We start from the raw sequence: 23,570 nt of genomic DNA on the forward strand, positions 1-23,570 counted from the left end.
AAAAAAAAAACTATTTTTATACCAAAATAAATTTGACAACATTGTTTATCATATTTAAAAATTCTGATTAAGTTTGATTTTATGAATAGAGTGGCATCAATTTAGTTGTCAAAGATGAAAGACCATAGTAGCCAACCCTTCTTTGAATCTTACCAACATATTATTGATAGAAAAATATATGTTTTGAAAAGAAATAATTCTCTTGAATCTTATCAACATATTCAAAAATATATTTAGATGAAACATTTTATCAATAATTGAAAAATATTCTTTCAAATGAAATATTAAATAATTTGATTGAAGTATTTCGAAAATAAAATTTCAAAGGAATTCAAATCATTAATCTACTAAAAAATTTTATTTTTAATGATTTAAAAAGAAAAATACTTCCAAATCAAACATAGGTTGAGTGACAATTATAACTAGGAATATATATATATATATAAGTACAAAAGTGCATACATTGTTTTCAATATCCCTAGTTTTCATAATATATGCATATATATATATATATATATACACTAGTGTAATAAAACACACACTTTTCACTCTTACACCAAATCAATCAATTTCAAGTAAAAATCCTAGACTAATGGGGACAACGAAATAATGCCAAACAGAGATCAAATACTGGACTTTATTGTAGTTAATTTCCATTTGAAATGAAATATAACAGTGTTTAAAGAAACATTGAAAGATTGTGAGGATCCATGACATGACATGTGATTGAAAAATGACTCACCTCATGAAATAATTTACTCTATAATTTAATATTGAAATATCAGGTATTTCATTGTTAAGAAATATAACTTTAAAAAAAAAAATTATACTGAAATAAATTTGACAAAATAGTTTTTATCATATCTAAAATTCTGATTGAGTTTATTTTTATGGGTATAGTGGCATCAATTTAGTTGTCAAAGGTGAAGAACCATAACAGCCAACCCTTCCTTAAATCTTACCAACGTATTATTTATAAAAAAGTATATGTTTAGAAAAAAAATAGTTCTCTTGAATCTTATCAACATATTGAAAGATATTCTTTCAAATGAAATATTAAATAATTTGATTTAAGTGCTTATAAAATAAATTATCAAGGGAATTCAAATCATTAACCTACTAAAAAATTTTATTTTTAATGATTCAAAAATAAAAATACATCCAAATCAATATATGGGTTGAGTGACAATTATAACTAGGAATATGTACAAGTAGAAAAGTGCATACATAGTTTTCAATATCCCCAGTTTTCTAAAACCAAGAAAATTATAAATATGCTAGTACAATAAGGCACCTACTTTTCATTAATGTATAAAATCAATCGATTTCTAGTAAATCCAAGATTAGTGGGGCAATGAAACAATGCCAAACGGAGATCAAAGTCTAGACTTTGTTGTAGTTAATTTCTTGTTGAAATGAAATGAAATGTAATAGTGTTTGAAGAAACATTGAGAAAATGTGAGGATCCATAACATGACATGAGATTGAAAAGTGACTCATCCCATGAAATAATTTACTCTATAATCTAAGATTAAAATATCAAGTATTATCATTTCAAAAAAAAAAAACTATTTTTATATCGAAATAAATTTGACAAAATAGTTTCTATCATATCTAAAAATTCTGATTAAGTTTGGTTTTATGAATAGACTGGCATCAATTTAGTTGTCAAAGGTGAAAGACCATGGCAACCAACCATTCCTTGAATCTTACCAATATATTATTGATAAAAAAATATATGTTTAGAAAAGAAATAGTTCTGTTGAATTTTATCAACATATTTGAAAAAATATTTAGATAAAAAATTTTAACATATTGAAAGATATTCCTTCAAATGAAATATTAAATACTTTGATTAAAGTATTTTCAAAATAAATTATCAAAGGAATTCAAATCATTAATCTACTAAAAAATTTTATTAATGATTTAAAAATAAAAATACATCCATATCAATGTATGGGTTGAGTGACAATTATAACTAGGAATATGTACAAGTAGAAAAGCACATACATAGTTTTCAATATCCCCAATTTTCTTAAAAAAAAAACAAAATTATAAATATACTAGTGCAATAAAGCACCTACTTTTCATTCATGTATAAAATCAATCAATTTCTAGTAAATCCAAGACTAGTGGGGACAATGAAACTATGCCAAACGGAGATGAAAGTCTAAACTTTATTGCAATAAATTTTTAGTTGAAATGAAAATAAATGTAATAGTATTTGAAGAAACATTGAGAGAATGTGAGGATCCGTGACATGACATGAGATTGAAAAGTGATTCATCCCATGAAATAATTTACTCTATAATCTATGATTGAAATATCAAGTATTTCATTGTTAAAAAATATCACTTTGAAAAAAAAAACTATTTTTATACCAAAATAAATTTGACAACATTGTCTATCATATTTAAAAATTCTGATTAGGTTTGATTTTATGAATAGAGTGGCATCAATTTAGTTGTCAAAGATGAAAGACCATAGTAGCCAACGCTTCTTTGAATCTTACCAACATATTATTGATAGAAAAATATATGTTTTAAAAAGAAATAATTCTCTTGAATCTTATCAACATATTCAAAAATATATTTAGATGAAACATTTTATCAATAATTGAAAAATATTCTTTCAAATGAAATATTAAATAATTTGATTGAAGTATTTCTAAAATAAAATATCAAAGGAATTCAAATCATTAATCTACTTAAAAATTTTATTTTTAATGATTTAAAAAGAAAAATACTTCCAAATCAAACATGGGTTGAGTGACAATTATAACTAGGAATATATATATATATATATATATAAGTACAAAAGTGCATACATTGTTTTCAATATCCCTAGTTTTCATAATATATGCATATATATATATATATATATATATATATACTAGTGTAATAAAACACACACTTTTCATTCTTACACCAAATCAATCAATTTCAAGTAAAAATCCTAGACTAATGGGGACAATGAAATAATGCCAAACAGAGATAAAATATTGGACTTTATTGTAGTTAATTTCCATTTGAAATGAAATATAACAGTGTTTAAAGAAACATTGAAAGATTGTGAGGATCCATGACATGACATGTAATTGAAAAATGACTCACCTCATGAAATAATTTACTCTATAATTTAATATTGAAATATCAGGTATTTCATTGTTAAGAAATATAACTTTTAAAAAAAATTTATACTGAAATAAATTTGACAAAATAGTTTCTATCATATCTAAAAATTTTGAATGAGTTTATTTTTACGAGTATAGTGGCATCAATTTAGTTGTCAAAGGTGAAGAACCATAACAGCCAACCCTTCCTTGAATCTTACCAACGTATTATTTATAAAAAAGTATATGTTTAGAAAAAAAATAGTTCTCTTTAATCTTATTAACATATTGAAAGATATTCTTTCAAATGAAATATTAAATAATTTGAATTAAGGGCTTATAAAATAAATTATCAAGGGAATTCAACCTACGAAAAAAATTTATTTTTAATGATTTAAAAAAAATACATCCAAATCAATATATGGGTTGAGTGACAATTATAACTAGGAATATGTACAAGTAGAAAAGCGTATACATAGTTTTCAATTTCCCCAGTTTCCTAAAACCAAGAAAATTATAAATATGCTAGTACAATAAGGCACCTACTTTTCATTAATGTATAAAATCAATCGATTTCTAGTAAATCCAAGATTAGTGGGGCAATGAAGCAATGCCAAACGGAGATCAAAGTCTAGACTTTATTGTAATTAATTTCTAGTTAAAATGAAATGAAATGTAATAGTGTTTAAAGAAACATTGAAAGAATATGAGGATCCATAACATGACATGAGATTTAAAAGTGACTCATCCCATGGAATAATTTACTCTATAATCTAAGATTAAAATAACAAGTATTATCATTTCAAAAAAAAAAACTATTTTTATACCGAAATAAATTTTACAAAATTGTCTATCATATTTAAAAATTCTAATTAAGTTTAATTTTATGAATAGAGTGACATCAATTTAGTTGTCAAAGATGAAAGACCATGGTAGCCAACCCTTCCTTGAATCTTACCAACATATTATTGATAGAAAAATATATGTTTTGAAAAGAAATGATTCTCTTGAATCTTATCAAATATTTGAAAATATATTTAGATGAAAAATTTATCAATATATTGAAAAATATTCTTTCAAATGAAATATTAAATAATTTTATTGAAGTATTTCTAAAATAAATTATCAACAGAATTCCAATCATTAATCTACTAAAACATTTTATTTTTAATGATTTAAAAATAAAAATACTTCCAAATCAAACATGGGTTGAGTGACAATTATAACTAGGAAGATGTATAAAAACAAAAGTGCATACATAGTTTTCAATATCCCTGGTTTTCATAATATATATATATATATATATATATATACTAGTGTAATAAAACACATACTTTTCATTCTTGCACCAAATCAATCAATTTCAAGTAAAAATCCTAGACTGGTGGGGACAACGAAACAATGCCAAACAGAGATCAGAGACTGGACTTTATTGTTGTTAATTTCCATTTGAAATGAAATGATATGAAATATAACAGTGTTTAAAGCAACATTAAGATAATGTGAGGATCCATAACATGACATGTGATTGAAAAATGACTCACCCCATGAAATAATTTACTCTATAATTTAAGATTGAAATATCAAGTATTTCACTACTAAGAAATATAACTTTAAAAAAACTTTTTATACCAAAATAAATTTGACAAAATAGTTTCTATCATATCTAAAAATTCTAATTGAATTTGTTTTTATGAGTAGAATGGCATCAACTTAGTTGTCAAAGGTGAAATATCATGGCAGCCAACACTTCTTTGAATCTTACCAACATATTATTGATAAAAAAAAAATGTTTAGAAAAGAAATAGTTCTTTTGAATCTTGTCAATATATTGAAAAATATATTTAGATAAAAAATTTTATCAACATATTGAAAGATATTCTTTCAAATGAAATATTAAATAATTTGATTGAAGTGCTTATAAAATAAATTATCAAAGGAATTCAAATCATTAATCTACTAAAAAATTTTACTTTTAATGAATTAAAAATAAAAATACATCCAAATCAATATATGGGTTGAGTGACAACTATAACTAGAAATATGTACAAGTAAAAAAGCGTATACATAATTTTCAATATCCTTAATTTTTTAAAAACAAAATTATAAATATACTAGTGCAATAAAGCACCTACTTTTCATTCATGTACAAAATCATTTAATTTCTAGTAAATCTGAGACTAGTGGAGACAATGAAACAATGCCAAATGAAGATCAAAGTCTAGACTTTATTGTAGTTAATTTCCAGTTAAAATGAAATGAAATGAAATGTAGTAGTGTTTAAAGAAACATTGAGAGAAAGTGAGGATCCATGACATGACATGAGATTGAAAAGTGACTCATCCCACGAAATAATTTACTCTATAATCTAAGATTAAAATGTCAAGTATTTCAATGTTAAAAAAATATCACTTCAAAAAAAACTATTTTTCTACTGAAATAAATTTGACAAAATAGTCTATAATATTTTAAAATTCTAATTAAGTTTGGTTTTATAAAAAAAGTGCCATCTATTTAGTTTTCAAAGATGAAGGACCATCGCAGCCAATCTTTCCTTGAATCTTACCAACGTATTATTGATAGAAAAATATATGTTTCCAAAAGAAATAATTCTCTTGAATCTTATCAACATATTCAAAAATATATTTAGATGAAAAATTTTATCAATATATTGAAAAGTATTCTTTCAAATGGAATATTAAATAATTTGATTGAAGTATTTCTAAAATAAATTATCAAAGAAATTCAAATAATTAATCTACTAAAAAAAATTATCAAAGAAATTCACCGGTCACCGATGGTCGAAAAATCCTAAAAAAACCTAAAAAATCCTCCTCGTCCGCCTAAACACAGATCTGGGCTTGGTTTCTCTCGAAATTATCCCAAATGACTCAGATCGGCCTTCAAAGTTTTGGCCAAAAAAAATTTTTTTTTTGTGTTTTTCTGGTTTGCCTTTTTTGTGTGTTTTTGTAGGTGTATTTTGGTGTTGGGTTCCTCGTTCCAGGGGACTGTTTCTACTTTTTTTTTTGTTTCTGCAGAACTTTTTTTTTCGACAGAAAGCTTTTTTTTTTGTAAAATTTTTTTGCCATTTTTTTTTTATTTTTTCTCCTTTTTTTGTTTGTAGATAACAAGCTTTATTTATAGAGTTTTTTGAGATTCAAATCCTAGAGCTTTTTGGATTCGAATCCCTTTTTTTTTTCAACTAAAAATTCACTCTTGTCATGCGTGATAGCGGCTTGTCGGTCAGTCGCTGGTAGCTAGCGGTGGTGATTTTGAACTTTAAGGATTGTGCATTTAATGCACTAGATTTGAACCGGATAAGAAAGAAGAAGAAAGAAAAAGAAAGAAGAAAGAAAAAAAAAATTAAATAAATAAATAATAATAATAATTATTATTAAAAAAATTATGTTTATAGTTGCCCCTCTTTGCCTATTTTTGAGAATCAGAAATAAGGCAAAGACAAACAAACAACCATTTTATTTGAAAAGATGAAAAATTGAACAAATTTTTTTTAAAAGGGCTCCTATAAATAGAGGTTCAATCAATATTTTTGAAAATTTAAAAGACTCCTCTTAACAGAGGCTCAACAACTTGAAAAATTTCGTCTGAAAAAGCGCATCTCAGTAGAGGCTCAACAACTTTAAAATTCTTATCTTGTAAAAGCTCCTTTCAGCAAAAGCTCAACAACTTTAAAAATCTTTCATCTTGGAAAAGCTCCTTTCAGCAGAGGCTCAATAACTTTGTTCGGGTGGATAACAACTGTGGTGTGGAGAGAAAAGGTTGGAGGAATGGGTAAAGATTTTATCAAGTCAAATTCATGAAGATGGATGTTTGGAAATAGGTGTGATGTGCTATTTTGGTCTGATCAATGGTGCTGTGCAAGTCCTTCAAAGATATGTTCCCAGGCTGTTTTTTACTGCTTTTTATTTTTTTATCATACTTGAAAAAAAGAATGGAATTTTGGATTGAGCGTTTTGAAAGTTTGTTCATAAAATAGGGGATTCTTTTTGGCTTGTTATCTCTTGTGTTATTCTTTTCAGGTTTTGCAGTTGTCTCGTTGGGCTAAGGTTTTCTAAGGTACAAATATGAGTTGAACTGGTAGAAGTTTTGTAAGTGATGCTTTGGGGCTTGAAATTGATAATCATCTTTGAATGGAAGGGGGATTTGGTATTTGTTTTGATTGTGACTGGATTTGCAAGTGAGTTTATTTGGAGTCTTGTTTGGTTGGCTGAAGATAATATTGAGGACGACAGATTGTTTCGCTTGGAAATTAGCCTATATTGATGTTTGAGATTAAATAGGGGAAGTAAATTTTATGAAGGATTTGAACTCCAATTTTTGCTGTTAAATGGGGGAAGATAATGAGATTGTTCTTCTCGAATCCATATTATGCTGGTTGAGCCTTTGAAATTTGTGGATACATTCATATCATATAAAAAGAGTAATAAACTTCAAAACTGTAGATTTGAAATGACAGTGGATGGCAGATGATTAGCCTATAGATGTGAGTGGATCTAAAAGAATTGTTTATTGCTTAGTGGTATAGGAATTGTGTGGTGTGTATCTGTTTTTGAATTGTTTTTATGTGTTCTGACGATGATTACTCACATTATGGTAGTATGGTTGTGTCATGGTTCTGTACCATGCCTTTATTCCTTAATAAAAAGTTTTTCGACTTGGAAAAAAAATATATTAAGATTCTTGAAAACCCATAAACCATTGTAAGGATGTTCACTGAAAAAAGTATGAAGCCTTATCCTCTCAAATCGTAAATATCTTTTCAAATGGCAGTACTCCAACTTTGTATGTCAAAATAATAAGAATGAGGCAAGCACATTAACGTTTGAAATAATTTCTTTATAAGAGAGGAATACGGGGGTGGTAAGCAAAAAATATTTGGCGAAGAAAACTTATTATTATTTTGGCATAATGAATTTATCTTATTTTTTTATTTTATATTTTCTTGTGTAGTATTTTTTACAATAAAAAATACAAATTTTTACCATGTCAGCAGTACATAGTAGTAAAGAATAGTGGATGGATTTATTAAAAAAAAAAAATAATAGAATGGTAAAAAAAAATGATGATAAATATATATAAGCTCTCAATTTAGTAAAATGATAAATTCGAGATTTTTTCAAAAAATAATTTGATTGAAGTATTTTTAAAATAAATTATTAAAAGAATTCAAAACATTAATCTATTAAAAAATTTTATTTTTAATGATTTAAAAATAAAAATACTTTCAAATCAATACATGACAATGATAACTAAAAAAACGTACAAATAGAAAAGCACTTAGATAATTTTCAATATCGCTGGTTTCTACAAAAAAAAATTATATATATATATTAGTGCAGTAGAGCACCTACTTTTCATTCTCATACCAAAGCAATCAATTTCAGGTACATCTTAGACTAGCGAGGACAATGAAACAATGCCAAACGGAGATAAAAGTCCAGACTTTAATGTTTTCATTTTTGTTGTTAATTTCCAAATGAAATAAAATGAAATGTGAGTGTACGAAAAATGTTGAGACAATGTGAGGATTCATGATATGATATGTGATTGAAAAAAGACTTATTCCACAAAATAATTTATTTTATAATTCAAGATTAAAATATTAAGTATTTCGTTGTTAAGAAATATCACTTTAAAACAATTTCTTAATACCAAAATAAATTTGACAAAATAATCTTTACCATCTTTAAAAATTTTGATTAGGTTTGGTTTTATGAATAAAGTGACATCAATTTAGTTATCAAAGGTGAAGGACCATGGCAGCCAACCCTTCTTTAAATCTTATCAACATATTATTGATAGAAAAATATATTTTTTGAAAAGAAATAGTTTTCTTGAATCTTATCAACATACTCGAAAATATATTTTAAAAAAAATCTTATTAATATATTGAAAGATATTCTTTTAAATAAAATATTAAATAATTTGATTGATATATTTCTAAAATAAATTATCAAAGGAATTCAAATATTAATCTATTAAAAATTTTTATTTTTAATGATTTAAAAATAAAAATACTTATAAACCAATACATAATTTGAGTGACAATTATAACTAGTAATATGTACAAGTAAAAAAGTGCATACATAGTTTTCAATATCCATGGTTTCTTAAAAAAAAAAAAAGAATTATAAATATACCAGTGCAATAAAGCACCTATTTTTCATTCCTGTAGCAAATCAATCAATTTTAAGTAAATCCTAGACTAGTGGGGACAATGAAACAATGCCAAATGGAAATCAAAGTCTAAACTTTATTGTATTGAATTTTCAACTGAAATGAAATGTAATAGTGTTTGAAGAAAAATTGAAAGAATGTGAGGATTCATGATATGACATGTGATTGAAAAAAGACTCACCCCACGAAATAATTTACTCTATAATCCAAGATTGAAATATCAAATATTTTAGTGTTAAGAAATATCACTTTAAAAAAAACTTTTTTTATATCAAAATAAATTTGACAAAATAGTTTATATCATATGTAAAAATTCTGATTAAGTTTGGTTTTATGAATAGAGTGGCATCAATTTAGTTGTCAAAGGTGAAGGGCCATGGCAACCAACCCTTCCGCTTGTTTTTGTCAATAATTATTTCAATTTTTATTAATTTAATTAATTATGATCAAATGATATTTGGCCTTAAAATTTAATTTGGTTTCGAAGTTAAACTTAGTACTTCAATTGGGCTTTCACACCTAACAGATTGAATTTTGAATTGATGCAAAATTTAATTGAATTGGACTTTGGCTCATGTAAAATGGTAAAAAAATGCTTAATCTAAAACAAGCCCAAACAAGCTCAATTCAATTTAAATGCTTTAGCTAGCCCAAACAAAATGTTCAAATCAAGCATAAAAATCAAACAAACTCAAATCATTCCAGACAAAATTAGATGTCTACACAAATCACATGTAGTAAAACATATGAAGCCAATGTTAGGTTAGAGCCAAACCTACCCATTGTTTGACTGTAACCTTAATTAGGACATGTGAGTGAACTTATCGAGTTTCATTTGTGTGAACCCTATGAAAGGTTGAAAATTTTTGTGGCTATTCAATGCTTCTAGCATTTCAATGCTTACATTCATTCTTGCAGATAGGATTTTTAAGCAAGTTAAGATAATCATAAAAACCTCTTTGCACAAGCATTTAGTAATATATGCATGCTAATTATGGTACACAAGGTTCAAGGATAACTTGACGGTCTAACAATCCAATCTAACTTACTCACCATCAATACAATACTCGAGCCCAAGCCAAACGAATGTAGCAAGAGAATGCCAGCCTCTTTAAGAAAATGGAAAAGGCCAATAAGCTTAAAAGAGAACAAATAAATTATTAGAGACCTTGAATAAGTTGAATAAAAGAAAGGCTGTTGAAAAAGATTCTACTTAATAAGACCATCCATCAATGGATGTTGTTGATCCCTTGTATCCTTTCGAGTATGGCTCATACAGACCTAATCCTCTTAAGGGATTCTTTCATAACAATTTGCATTTCCTATAGGATATACCTATCCTAAGATGCCTTATACATCAACTCAGGGTAGTTTCAAAGTTTCATTAATCTTATCTTCACAAAAAATGTTGCTAAACCAATTCAAATTCCTAACTTAGATGACCCAAAAGAGAAAGAGAAGCTAAAGATAAAGGTAATTGAAGCTATAGAGGACTCTGTAGACATCCAATTTGGTACAAGCCCGAATCAATTGGGCTTGGTCCAAATGGGTAGGCCCATTTTTATTTTTATTTTTATTTTTTTTCTAAATTTTTATTATTTATTATTACTATTATTATTTATTAATATACATATATATTTATTTATCTATTAACATATATTATTATATATATTTTCTTATTATTATTTATCTATTATTATTATTATTTATCTATTATATTATTTTTATTTTTTCTTTTTCTTTTTATTCAGCTGGGATTAGGATAAAAATTTAGAGTTCGTGAATTTGGGATTCAATCAGAGTCCAGATTGGATTCAAGGATTGAATCCCAATCTAAGAGGGAATTGGGATTGATCAGAAGCTCTTCTGATCAATTCCTATAAATAGGTGCCTGAACAAACACACAAAAAACACACACATAGAGAAAATAAAAACTAAAAAAGGGTTTTTGTGCATTAGAACAGCTCTAGGAATTGGTTGAAAGTTTTTTTGAATTTTTAGCTTTTTTTTTGGAAAATTTTTAGAAATTTTCCAGAATCCGACGAAATTTTTTGGTGAACTTTAAATTTTTGACGAGTTTTTCGATCATATTTAAAAATTTCGATGACTTTTTTCAGATTCTGATAAAAATTCAATCGGAATCTGGGTTTGTTTAGAGAGATGGATGAGGAAAAGAAGGGAAAAAAGAGATAGAAAAGGAGCGGTCAGCTAAAAAACAGAGGTTAGAGTCTTTTATACCCTGTTGAAACGACGTCGTTTTACGCTTAAGAAAATCCCAGGATCCATGCGTTCCCATTCGGGCGACTCGACCCGTAGCGTACTCGACCTAAGGACCCGTTTCTCCACCTAGGTTCGAGCCGAGCCGAAGTCAAGCCGAGTCGAGCCGCGTACTCACGAGCCTCGTCTTCGAGCCGTTTTCTTCTTCAAATCGAGCCGAGCCGCTAAGTCGAGCCATTCCAAGGTTTTTTTTCATTTATTTTTTATTTTTATTTATTTATTATTATTATTATTATTTATTAGATTAGAATTATTTAATATTTCTTATTTTATTTTATTTTACTTTTTATTTTATTTTTATTTTTATTTTTATTTTTTTATTTTCTTTGAAATTTTTTTCTAAAAATATTTTTGAGGAAAAGTTAAAAGTATTAATTTTTCTTAAAAATAAGTTTTCAAAAAAAGATATTTTTGAGAAAAAGTTGAAAGTATCAATTTTTCTTGTACAAAAACAATGAGTTTTTGAAGAGAAAAAGATTTATATCTAAAGCTGAATCATTTTTTTTATTTTATTTCTTCTTCTCTTTGTTTTTGAATTTTTTTTAATGTTAAATAATCCGACGATAGAGCCTCTGCAAGTGAAATAGTAGTCTCCTTGCATACTCTTGAGGTGAGGAAATTTTTTTAATTTTTTACTAAAAGTATTAGAGTAAATTGAGAATAATTTTCAATAATTAATTACTTGGTAAATTTTTAAGGCTTATTGGATAACACAAAATTAAGCTGGTACCATCTTTCGATGGGCGTTGTGAATGTGCTATAACTTTTCTCACACGCAACCGTACTTTCGAACCATGTTTTGGTTAGTAGACTTGAACCTATTCTTTTAGGGAACCTTAAGCTTAAGTGTTCCTTGAAAGGATAGATTCCTTAGGTGGTCAATCGCACCTAGATAAAAAAGATTAGTGGCGACTCCTTCAAGTCAATGTCTAACGATAGATCCCCAGATTTAGACGTTATGACAGCTTGGCGACTCCGCTGGGGATAGCTAAGAGTCAGGCCAGCAAATAAATTTGTGTTATCCGAAAGCCTAATAAAATTGAACCTTTTGTATAGATTATTTTATTCATTCATATTTATTTACTTTATTAATTATGTCATTCATATGCATATGCATAACATGAGCTCTATACCCGAGCTCCGTCCCTCTAGGAGAGGGTAAAGTACCTATTGCTTTCGTGAGGTTTAATGCCTCTGCAGTGGCTAGCGAAATACTCTCACTCAAATTGAACCTTTTTCGCTTGTAGCTGTAATGGGTGAGGATTATGGTGCCTTACTAGTCTATGATGGACAATGATGTAAGAAGTAATTTGAGAACCTTTAGACTTTAACCTTAAACCACATATAGTGAACTTTAAGACTGCCTAACTTATAGATAGAGCCATCATTCTTCCTTTTTAGAATTGACCAAAAGCATAGGATTCATTCCTCTTATTCTGTGTGATGCTTTAATTTACTTAGTTGTTTATTTATTTCTTTTTTCTGGGCATACTAACCTTTTCTCTCATTCTTTTGTATTGGTTCATGCTTATGTCATAAAGTTGCATAAGAAACATTTGCTTGAAAGACGGTCTTCAACAAAAATTTTTCATGGACTCCATAGAACGACTAGTTTGTTCTTCATCTATATTAGCACTTTGTGAGTCACCCAACGAAGTAAGGGTCCAATCAGAAAAGATTCAACTGAAGATGGAAGATTGCTTACCAATCGAATATAATTCTACCTTATCTCAAAAAACATCTATCCTCCTCAAATAAAATAATCTGAAGGATTTGGTTGATATATGGAAGAAGATAAGTCCGTCAAGACAAGAGCAGTTTTGCCAAAGACACACACCTTCTCACAGTAGTTGTCGATGATCAACTAATCATAGCTGTAGCACAATTCTGGGATCCTGCATACAAGTGTTTCATCTTCAATAAAGCTAATATGACACCAACCATCGAAAAATATTTGACTTTGTTAGGTTTACACCTCAAGGCTCCTAATAAGATATATGTCAAAAAACACAAGTCAGGATTTCGTAAGGGTTTGGCTCGACTCATAGGGATAAACAAAAAAATTATAGATTCTCATACAAAGAAGAAACAAGAACAGGTTTGCCTACCTTGGAAGTTCTGTCATGAGTTTCTAGTGTAACATGCTAACAAAGAATAGGGGTTAGATGTATTTGCCTTAGCTATATATGAAATGGTGATATTTTTAAAAGTTTTGTGTTATATTGAGATAACGGTGATTGACTTTTTCGAGAGCGTGATCAATAGCTATAACCCTTCAACGGTAATATTAGCAGAGACTATCAGATCTTTAAGTTACTATCATCAAAATGGAGGGCACTTTGTAGGCTACATACAGTTACTATACTTATGGATGAAAAGCCATTTCGAATAGAGAAAAGGTGCTTTCTCGAAGCCTTATGTCCGCAATCGAGCTTCGATCAAGGAATTCTATGAAAGTGGATGGTCAAAACAAAAGTCTAAAAAGGAATGGATAACTTTCCTACAAAAATTGACCAGTGTTGAAGTAAGATGGTTGGCCCCATGGATGAATCGTGAACCTATGTTGTATCAATATAGGGATAATATAGTGGTCCCACTTTTAAGTTTATGGGGAGTGACAAATTATGCACCACTCCTAGTGAGAAGGCAGTTTGGGGTAGAACAGTTCATTCCTATGACACATGGGCTTCATCAGTTAGATTTCTCTTACAGTGAGCTAAAAGCATTTCAAAGGATGAATGAGATGATTAAAGCATGAAAAAATTCTCGAAGAGTGAGTCCTTGACTGTTTACTGATAAAGTCACTCTATGGTATTTACCTTAGAGAGCAAAATAAAGATAAAAAATGGTATTCACTTATGAAAGCTTTCAACCACCAACAGGAGGAAAGCTTGAAAAGACACCATCAGAATTAGAGCTTGCGACAAAAGAGCTTGAGTCTGAAAAGGATAAGTTAAAGTAAAAAATCCAGAAGCTTCGAGAAGAAAAAGATCAGTGGAAAGATAGAGCTAAAAGTCATAAAGCCAGAGTTTGCAAGATTGCTAGAGAACGCGATAGAGCTGTTGAAGACTTAGCAGAGCTACACCAAGAACATAAAAGGTTATGTGTGAGAGAAAGGGTCAAAGAGATAACCATTGTTGAGCTGACTGAAGAGAATGCAAGATTGAAGTAAGAATATGCTGAATTGGAATAAGAAAGTACATAAGTACAAATAGAGAATAACATGCTGAATAGCTATCTAAGCAGGTTGAGACAAAAGTTGAATGAATAAGAAGACCATATTACTGCATTGGTTAGAGAGCATAAAGAGTTATCATACCAAGTCTGGTGTGATAAAAGAGAGAACTTAGGAAGATAAAAATACATTGAGCACCTAACGACCCAAATTTGTAAAGAGGTATGCAAGGTAAGAGAGATGGTGAAACAGGCAGAGGCATTGAAACAAGTGGTGACCCCAGTAGGAGAGCATGGGCAGCGTCTATTAAACTTCATTGAAGAAGCCAAGGCCCAGTATGAACAGATCAATCAATTTTATGGTTATAATTTTAGGATGATAAACTCAATGTAAATAATTTTTTTTTGGAATAAATGAAATATTTTAGTTAAATACCATCTTAAGGCAAATGTTCTTTGCATACATGCATTTTCATTCATTGCATTTTCACTCATTGTACTTAACAAAGTAACCATGAAATAATCATATAAATTTGTTAATTCTAAGATATGATATTCAAGGTTCAATGATAGCTCCATCTAGCGAGAACCTTGTCCATCAATATAACATAAGAGCCAGAGCTAGACAAATGGAGCAAGAAAACTCTCACCGATTTGAAAAATTAAAAAAAGCTCAAGAAAAGATTGAGAGTGAGTTGGCGAAGATTCTAGATGCTCTCAACAAGTTGAATAAGAGAAAAGGGGTAGAAGAGAACACAAGCCAACAAGGCCCTCTATCACAAGAAATGACTGACCCCTTATATCCACCTAGTTTTGGTCCGCCTCAAGCTCAGTCCACACAAGAGGTTCCACTACAAGAATTCACATACCCTATATATCTTGGAATGCCATCAGCCTTCAATCCAGGGCATTTCTATAGCTATGTGAATTTTATCTTTATTGAAAATGTAGTAGAACCAATTCAAGTCCCTGATCTAGATAAACTGAAAGAAAAAGACAAGGAAAAGATAAAAGTGAAAGCTCAGAAAAACTTCAAAATCCGTATGCTAGAACAAAAGCTACGGGCTGTGGAAGGAATTGATTTCTATGGTTCAGTTGATGCTGCTGGGCTTTGCTTAGTCTCTGATGTGGTCATTTCTCATAATTTCAGAGTACCAAAATTTAAGAAAAATGATGGTACGAAGTGCCCAAAAACCCATATCACCATATATTGTCGAAAGATGACAGCCCATACCCATAATGAAAAATTACTAATGCATGTTTTTCAAGACAGCCTTACAGGCTTTGCTGCCAGGTGGTATGTCCAGCTAGACAGAACTCACATTCATTCTTGGAGCAATATGGCTCATAATTTTATTAGTCAATATCGATATATTATGGATCTGGCTCCTAACCGTTTGTCCTTACAGAACCTGAAAAAAAGTAAATGAGTCTTTTAAAGAATACGCCCAAAGATAGAGGGACATAGCTTCTCAAGTACAATCTCCTTTAACTGAGAAAGAGATTACAGTGTTGTTTGTTAGCACTTTAAAATCTTCTTATTATGAAAAGAAGATAGAGAATGAAACCAAAAATTTTACTGATATGATAATTTCAGAAGAAATTATTTAGAGTGCTATCAAGAATGGTAAACTAAAAGGAGGTAAGGCATCCATAAAATAGGCCCCAAAAAAGAAAGTGACTGAAGCTTAAGCTATGAACTTTGATAGGTAAAAATTTAGGGGTTATCAACCCTACCCATCACAAGGATACCCCCTATATTATCCTGATGTGAAAAACACCTCTCCATATCCATACCAACCCATCCCATAGCCATCCTACCTCTAAACATATCAACCTTCTTTCAAACCTCAGAATACCACATACAGTCCCAACACTCAACCTACCTCAAGACCTCAGACCCATCCAGCTAACCCAATGAGAGGTTCTCAAGAGCAATGAACAACTCGTAAAAAGTCTGTATTTGACCCAATCTCTATGACCTATACAGAGTTATATCGTGAGCTTTAAAATAGTCATCTGATTACTTCTAGTAAATTAGAGCCACTCAAGCCACCTTACCCTAAGCGGTATGATCTCACAGCCCATTGTGACTATCACTATGGGATCGCTGATCACTTCACTAAAAATTGTACTGCTTTGAAACACAAAGTGCAATAACTGATCAAGAATGAAATGATTAGTTTTGATACAGAAAGGGTAACTGCACCAAATGTTAGTGGCAATCCTTTGCCTAATCACAATATGAATGCCTTGAGTAATGAACATGAGTGATATCTAAAAAAAAATGGCAGATATTAAGACACCTCTTAGTCAGCTGTTTGATATTTTATGAAAAGCTGACATGATACAACCAGTGAGTCTGCACAGCTATCATGGAGTATATATAGCAGGCACTAGTTGTAAATATCATAATGGGGTAATTGGTCACCCTATCAAAACTTGTGAGCAATTTCTCTAAGAGGTGCAAAAGCTCTTAGATTTATACCAGTTGAAAGTTCATGAATAAGGAAAAGTTTCAAGAAATGTTGAAGTATCCATGACAGATAAGCTTGCAAAGCTGTTTTCAAAATCGATGACGATTCATTATGGGAATAAGCCAAAGTCAATCCTAGATAAACTCATTCCCAAGTCGGTAACTTTTAAAGTTTCGACTCCATTCCCATATAAGAATGATAAAGTTGTACTCTAAAAATATGGCTGCGATCTAGTAATTCAAGGACAAGAAGGGGATGTCTCTAAAGTTGACACCTCCAATATAACTTATGTAGGAGGCATTGCCTGAAGTGGAAGATGCTACACTCCAGAAATATTAGAGAAGGCTAAAAGAGAGAAAGTCAAGGTAGGAGAAAGATGAAATAACCTTGAAGTAAAACTTAAAGAAGATTGCCCAAAATCGGTGTCAAAAAAAGAGGCTTATGAATTCTTAAAGTTGGTAAAACATAGTGAATATTCAATTGTTGAACAGTTGAACAAAATGGCAGCATGAATCTCATTATTATTACTGCTATTGAATTCAAAACTACATCGAAATGCCTTGTTAAAAGTATTGAACCAAGCATACATGACACATAATGTATCTGTTGAATATATGAACCACCTGGCTAGAAATCTAGTCATGCCAAATTATATTTCATTCAGTGATGATGAGATTCCCTCGGAGGGAAGGAAAAATGCTAAGGCTTTGTATATTATGGTCAAGTATAAGAGCCATATCATAGCCAAGGTCTTTATTGATAATGGCTCCGCTATCAATGTCATGCCTACATCAACTTTGGCAAGGCTACCCATGGACTACTCTCATATAAAAGGTAGTCAAATGATCGTGAAAGCTTTTAATGAGACCAGAAGAGAAGTCTTGAGAAATATCGAGATGCCATTACAAATTAGGCCATGCACTTTTAATATGAAATTTCAAGTAATAGATATCTCTTCGTCTTATAGTTGTCTACTAGAAAGGCCATGGATTCACATGATAGGGGCTATTCCTTCTACTCTTTACTAAAAAATTAAGTTTAATATGAAAGGCCAGTTAGTGGTAGTGTTTGGAGAAGAAGACATGCTAGTGACCCAACCTTTAAATGCCCCATATGTGGAAGCTGTCGAAGAAGTAGAGGAATGTTCCTATCGATCTTTTAAATTTGTCAACTCTGTGCGTGAAAGATTTAGAAATCAACCTTTTTCAAAGATAATGATGAGCCAAGTTATCAATAAGGGCTAGTATCCAAGATTAGAACTAGGCAAAAACTTGCAGGGAATAAAGAAACCCCCGATAGTGGTAGACAATAGTGGAAGGTTAGGCCTAGGCTATGAAGTAGCAGAATGAGAGATCAAGATAAGGCCAACAGGTAAAATAACAAGACTAATGGTTATCTCATATCTGTACGAGACTTTTAGACCTGAAGGATTCATGTACCTAGATACAAGAAAAAGCATGAAAAGAACTTTTACCTAGTTAACCATTCATGCTATTGAAGATGAAGTGGGGCTTAATCAAGAAGGATGGGTCTACCTTTGTCTGCCAGATTATGAGCTGAACAATTGGAGTGCCTTTGACTTTTGAAACTAATTCAATGTAATTGTACATCCCAATAGTTATTACCCAAGGCATTGGGGTGATCTTTCTTGTTTGGGTCATTTATCTTTTATTATTTTAATAAAGATTAGGAATGATGCATTTTCATTTATTTCTTCTTGTGTCTTCATTATTGCCATTTTTCCAAACACATCTTGCCAACATATCTCATTTCATTCAATTTCAAGTCTTTAAATGAACGTGAAGATAATTATGATAACAATCAAGATGTTAGTTTTGAGAATTCAATTAACACTGATGAACTTAAAAATAAAGAGAATTCTAAGGAATATGTTATGCCTCTAGACCTAATGAGATTGATTGAACAAGAAAATAAGTCAATTGAGCCTCATCAGGAGATAGTTGACTCAGTGAATCTGAGAGATGAAGAGAATAAGAAAGATGTCAGAATTGACACTTCACTTTCATTAAGAGATAGGCAATGTTTGGTAGATCTACTTTGAGAATTCGTAGATGTGTTTACTTGGTCTTACCAGGATATACCACAGCTGAACACAGAGATAATAAAGCACAGATTACCCATAAAGCCAGAATGTAAGCCAGTCCAGCAGAAACTGAAGCGAATGAAGCTTGAAATGCTACTAAAAATCAAAGAAGAGGTGAAGAAATAATTTGATGCAGGTATTCTATAAGTGGCTAAGTATCCAGAGTGGGTAGCTAACATAGTACCAGTTCTTAAAAAAGATGAAAATGTATGAATGTGTGTAGACTATCATGATTTGAATAGGGCTAACCCAAAAGATAACTCTCTTTTGCCTCACATTGACACACTGGTAGATAACACAGCTAGGTATTCAATTTTCTCCTTTATGGATGGGTTCTCAAGGTATAATCAGATAAAAATGGCTGCAAATGATATGGAAAAAACCATTTTCGTGATCATGTGAGAAACTTTTTATTACAAAATCATGCCTTTTGGATTAAAGAATACTGGGGCAATATATCAAAGGGCCATAGTAACACTCTTCCATGATATGATGCACAAAGAGATTGAGGTGTATGTAGATGATATAATTGTAAAATCTTGTAAGAATGAAGATCATGTCACCAGCCTTAAAAAGTTATTTAAGAGATTGAGAAAATTTCAGCTCAAGTTAAACCTAGTCAAGTGCACCTTTGGGGTAAAGTCAGGAAAGTTACTAGGCTTTGTGGTCAATGAAAAAAGGATTGAGGTCAATCCAGACAAGATACGAGCCATTCAAAATTTATCACCTTTGAGTACACCAAAAGAAGTTCGAGGTTTTTTGGAAAGATTAAATTACATTTCTCGATTCATCTCTTAGCTTACCTACAAATGTGATCCTATATTTAAGCTTCTTTGTAAGAATAATCCTGAAAAATGAAATAAGAAATGTCAAGTGGCTTTTGATAAAATTAAGCAATACTTGTCAAATCCTCTAGTGTTGGTGCCACCTGTTCTAGGAAAACCTTTAATTTTATACTTGATAGTGTATGAGAATTCAATGGGATATGTGCTAAGGTAGCAAGATGAGTCTAGTCAAAATTAGAGAACTATTTACTATCTGAGTAAAAAGTTTACAAAATATGAATCCAAGTATTCCTCATTAGAAAAAATGTGTTGTGCATTAGCATGGACTGTCAAAAGACTTAAACAATATATGCTCTATCATACCACATGGTCATAGCAAAACTGGATCCAATTAAATACATTTTTGAGAAGCCTTATTTGTCTGAAAGAATTGATAGATGGTAAGTAATGCTTTCGAAATATGATATTATATATGTAAGCCAAAAGGTAATAAAATTGGGTGTTATAGCGGAGTTCCTTGCAGATCGTGCTACTGAAGAATATGAACCAATAAGGTTGGAATTCCCTGATGAAGATTTAATGACCATTTCCCAACTGGAGAAGGGAAAGCATGAAGAAAAGTGTTGGAGAATGTATTTTGATGGAGCTACCAATGCCTTGGGACATGGAATTGAGGCGATTCTGATCTCTTCAGAAGAATAATACTGTCATGTAACAGCGAGGTTAAACTTTAATTGCACAAATAACATTGTTGAATATAAGGCATGTGTCATGGGTTTACAAGCTGCTATAGATAGAAGAGCGAAAGCATTAAAAGTGTTTGGGGACTTTGCTCTAGTTATATATAAATTGAAAGGAGAATGGGAGACGAGAGATTCAAAATTCGTTCCATATCATAAGTATATTTTAGAGTTGATAAAGTAATTTGAAAATATCCAGTTTGATCATTTACCTTGAGAAGAGAATCTGATTATCGATGCCTTGGCTACTCTAGCCGCAATGATTCGAATTAATGACAATACTGACATTCAGCCCATCAGGCTAAATGTTAAGGATATGCCAGCTCATTACTCCAATGTAGAAGAAGATGAGAATGGGAAGCCCTGATATTATGATATCTTATAGTATATTAAAGATCAGCAATACCCAGTTCAAGCAACAAAAAATGATAAAAGGGTTATCCGAAAATTAGCTATGAGTTTTTTCCTGGATGGAGATGTCTGTACAAAAGAAGTCATGATCAAGTATTACTAAGATGTGTAAGCCTAAAGTAAGAAAAATCATTGAAGAGGTACATGATGAAATATATGAGGCACATGCCAGTGGATATATGATGGTGAGATAAATCATGAGAGCAGGATACTACTAGTTGACAATGGAGAGTGATTGCATTGACTATGCTCGTAAATGCCATAAATGCTAGATATATACTGATAAGATCCATGCTCTGCCATCTGCTTTACATGTTATGGCACCACATTGGCCATTCTCAATGTGGGGCATAAATGTCATTGGTCCTATCACTCCAAAGGCTTCTAATGGGCATAGATTTATTTTTGTGATGATAGATTACTTCACAAAATGGGTAGAGATAGCATCATATGCAAATGTAATACGATCTGTGGTTTATATGTTCATAAAGAGAGATATCATTTGTAGATATAAACTTTCAAAGAGAATTATTTCAGACAATGCCAATAATCTAAATAGTAAGATATGCAAGAAATATGTGTTCAATACAAGATCAAATATCATAACTCAATACCATACCGTCTGAAAATGAATGAGGCAGTTGAGGCAGCCAATAAGAACATAAAATAATTCTTGAAAAGATGATCGAGACTTATAAATATTGGTATGAAAATTGCCATTTGCACTGCATTCATATCAAACGTCAGTTCGCACCTCTACTGGGGTAACCCTATTTTTTTTAGTTTATGAGATGGAAGCTGTGCTACCAGTGGAAGTGGAGATCCCATCCTTGAGGGTTCTAAAATAAGTTGGATTGGAAGAAGCTAAATGGATTTGAGAACGCTATGAATAGTTAAATTTCATAGAAGAAAAGAGATTGACTGCATTGTGCCATGGTCAGCTATATAAAAAAAATGATAAAGGCTCATGACAAAAAGATTCGACCCCGTTACTTTCGAGAAAGAGAGTTGGTCTTAAAGAGAATCCTCTCAACCCAGCACGATAACAGAAAAAAATGAACTCCGAATTAGAAAGGGTCGTATGTGGTAAAACGAACTTTTTCGAGTGGAGCACTGATACTAACTGAGATGGATGAAAATGATTTACCCTACCCTATAAATTTTGATGCTGTGAAAAAATACTATGCTTGAAAAAAAAAGAGAAAAATGAAATGAAAAAAATGAAAAATAAAAAATGAAAAATAAAAAATAAAAAATGAAAATGAAAAGAAAAAGGAACAGGGAAAGAAAAAGTGAATGAAAAAGGAGGACTCAAGGCAAAAACCCTAAAAGGGCGGTTTGAGTCATAGGGGATTTATCTAAGTTGAAAACCTGAAAAGGCAGCTTAGATAAGGAGAATACAGCATCAAATTTAAAAATTCATTGGCATAGAGACTAGCAAATTAGAATGAGCTCTAAGTTGTTGAATGCGTCAGATGGTTGGGTTTTCAAAAAAACCTTAAAATGTGTTATCATGATTGTCTGATTGTTCATTTTTGGGCTTTGTCTCCCTATACTTATCCTTGTAATTCTTTCTTGGCCAAAGTTTGCTAATATTTTACTAATAAAAGACATTCTAGTTTACTCTTTATGTGCCTCTTCTGGTGACTATTTCTTAACCATTCTTATTCTTTTCTTCTTAATACTCTACAATGGAAGAAATGTGCAAATGCATTCTTACTTTTTAAGTTTGAAATAATGATTGATAAATGAATAATGGCATGAAAGATTTTTACATTACGTTGAAGAAGTCAAAAGTGATAAAGGCAGAATCGAGATGTTCAATTTTTAATAAGGACATTGAATTTGGAAAGAGATTTTCTTACAAAAAGAATGTGAAAACTAAATAGAATAGATGGTTTAGAGTTACACTGGCTCAATCTTGGAAGAATAGCACAACTTGGTCTTTGAAGAATCAAAGGGTTTGATGGCCAAGAAAAGAGCTTGAGAAACTTGAGTACCACAATTGAATAGGAATCAATTAGCCAACATTTGCATAGTATGTATTGAATTTCACACGCATTGCATAGCATATACTACATTCAAGAAAATATAGTGCATAAATTCAAGAAGTAATGGTATTCCAAAATCCCACATAGAGAAGACATATGTAAAGACATTTTCAAATTTGAGAAAAAGATTGTCAGGTAAGTTTCTAATCTTTAAAATAGGATATTTCTCGGTATCAAGATTGAGTTGTAAGACCTTTGGGCATAATCTCTTGAAATTCCTTCAAACACGATTTTTAACTCC

The 23,570-nt window shown here is 30.5% G+C and overlaps 1 protein-coding gene and 1 long non-coding RNA gene across 2 annotated transcripts in view; both read right to left on the reverse strand.

Moving 5' to 3' along the window:
• Positions 1-23,570, reverse strand: part of LOC111298947 (2-dehydro-3-deoxyphosphooctonate aldolase-like) — an 81,955-nt gene that overhangs the window by 35,513 nt on the left and 22,872 nt on the right. The gene's annotated exons all lie outside the window — the stretch shown is intronic.
• On the reverse strand, positions 20,402-22,025 carry LOC149513607 (uncharacterized). Its single transcript, XR_016329490.1, has 2 exons — positions 21,080-22,025; positions 20,402-20,831 (listed from the first exon to the last, which is right to left on the reverse strand). It is a non-coding gene; the product is annotated as an uncharacterized LOC149513607 (long non-coding RNA).

This window comes from Durio zibethinus, chromosome 18 (genome assembly GCF_047325235.1).
Source record: "Durio zibethinus cultivar Kanyao isolate XHJ-2024 chromosome 18, ASM4732523v1, whole genome shotgun sequence".
Lineage (NCBI taxonomy): Eukaryota > Viridiplantae > Streptophyta > Magnoliopsida > Malvales > Malvaceae > Durio > Durio zibethinus.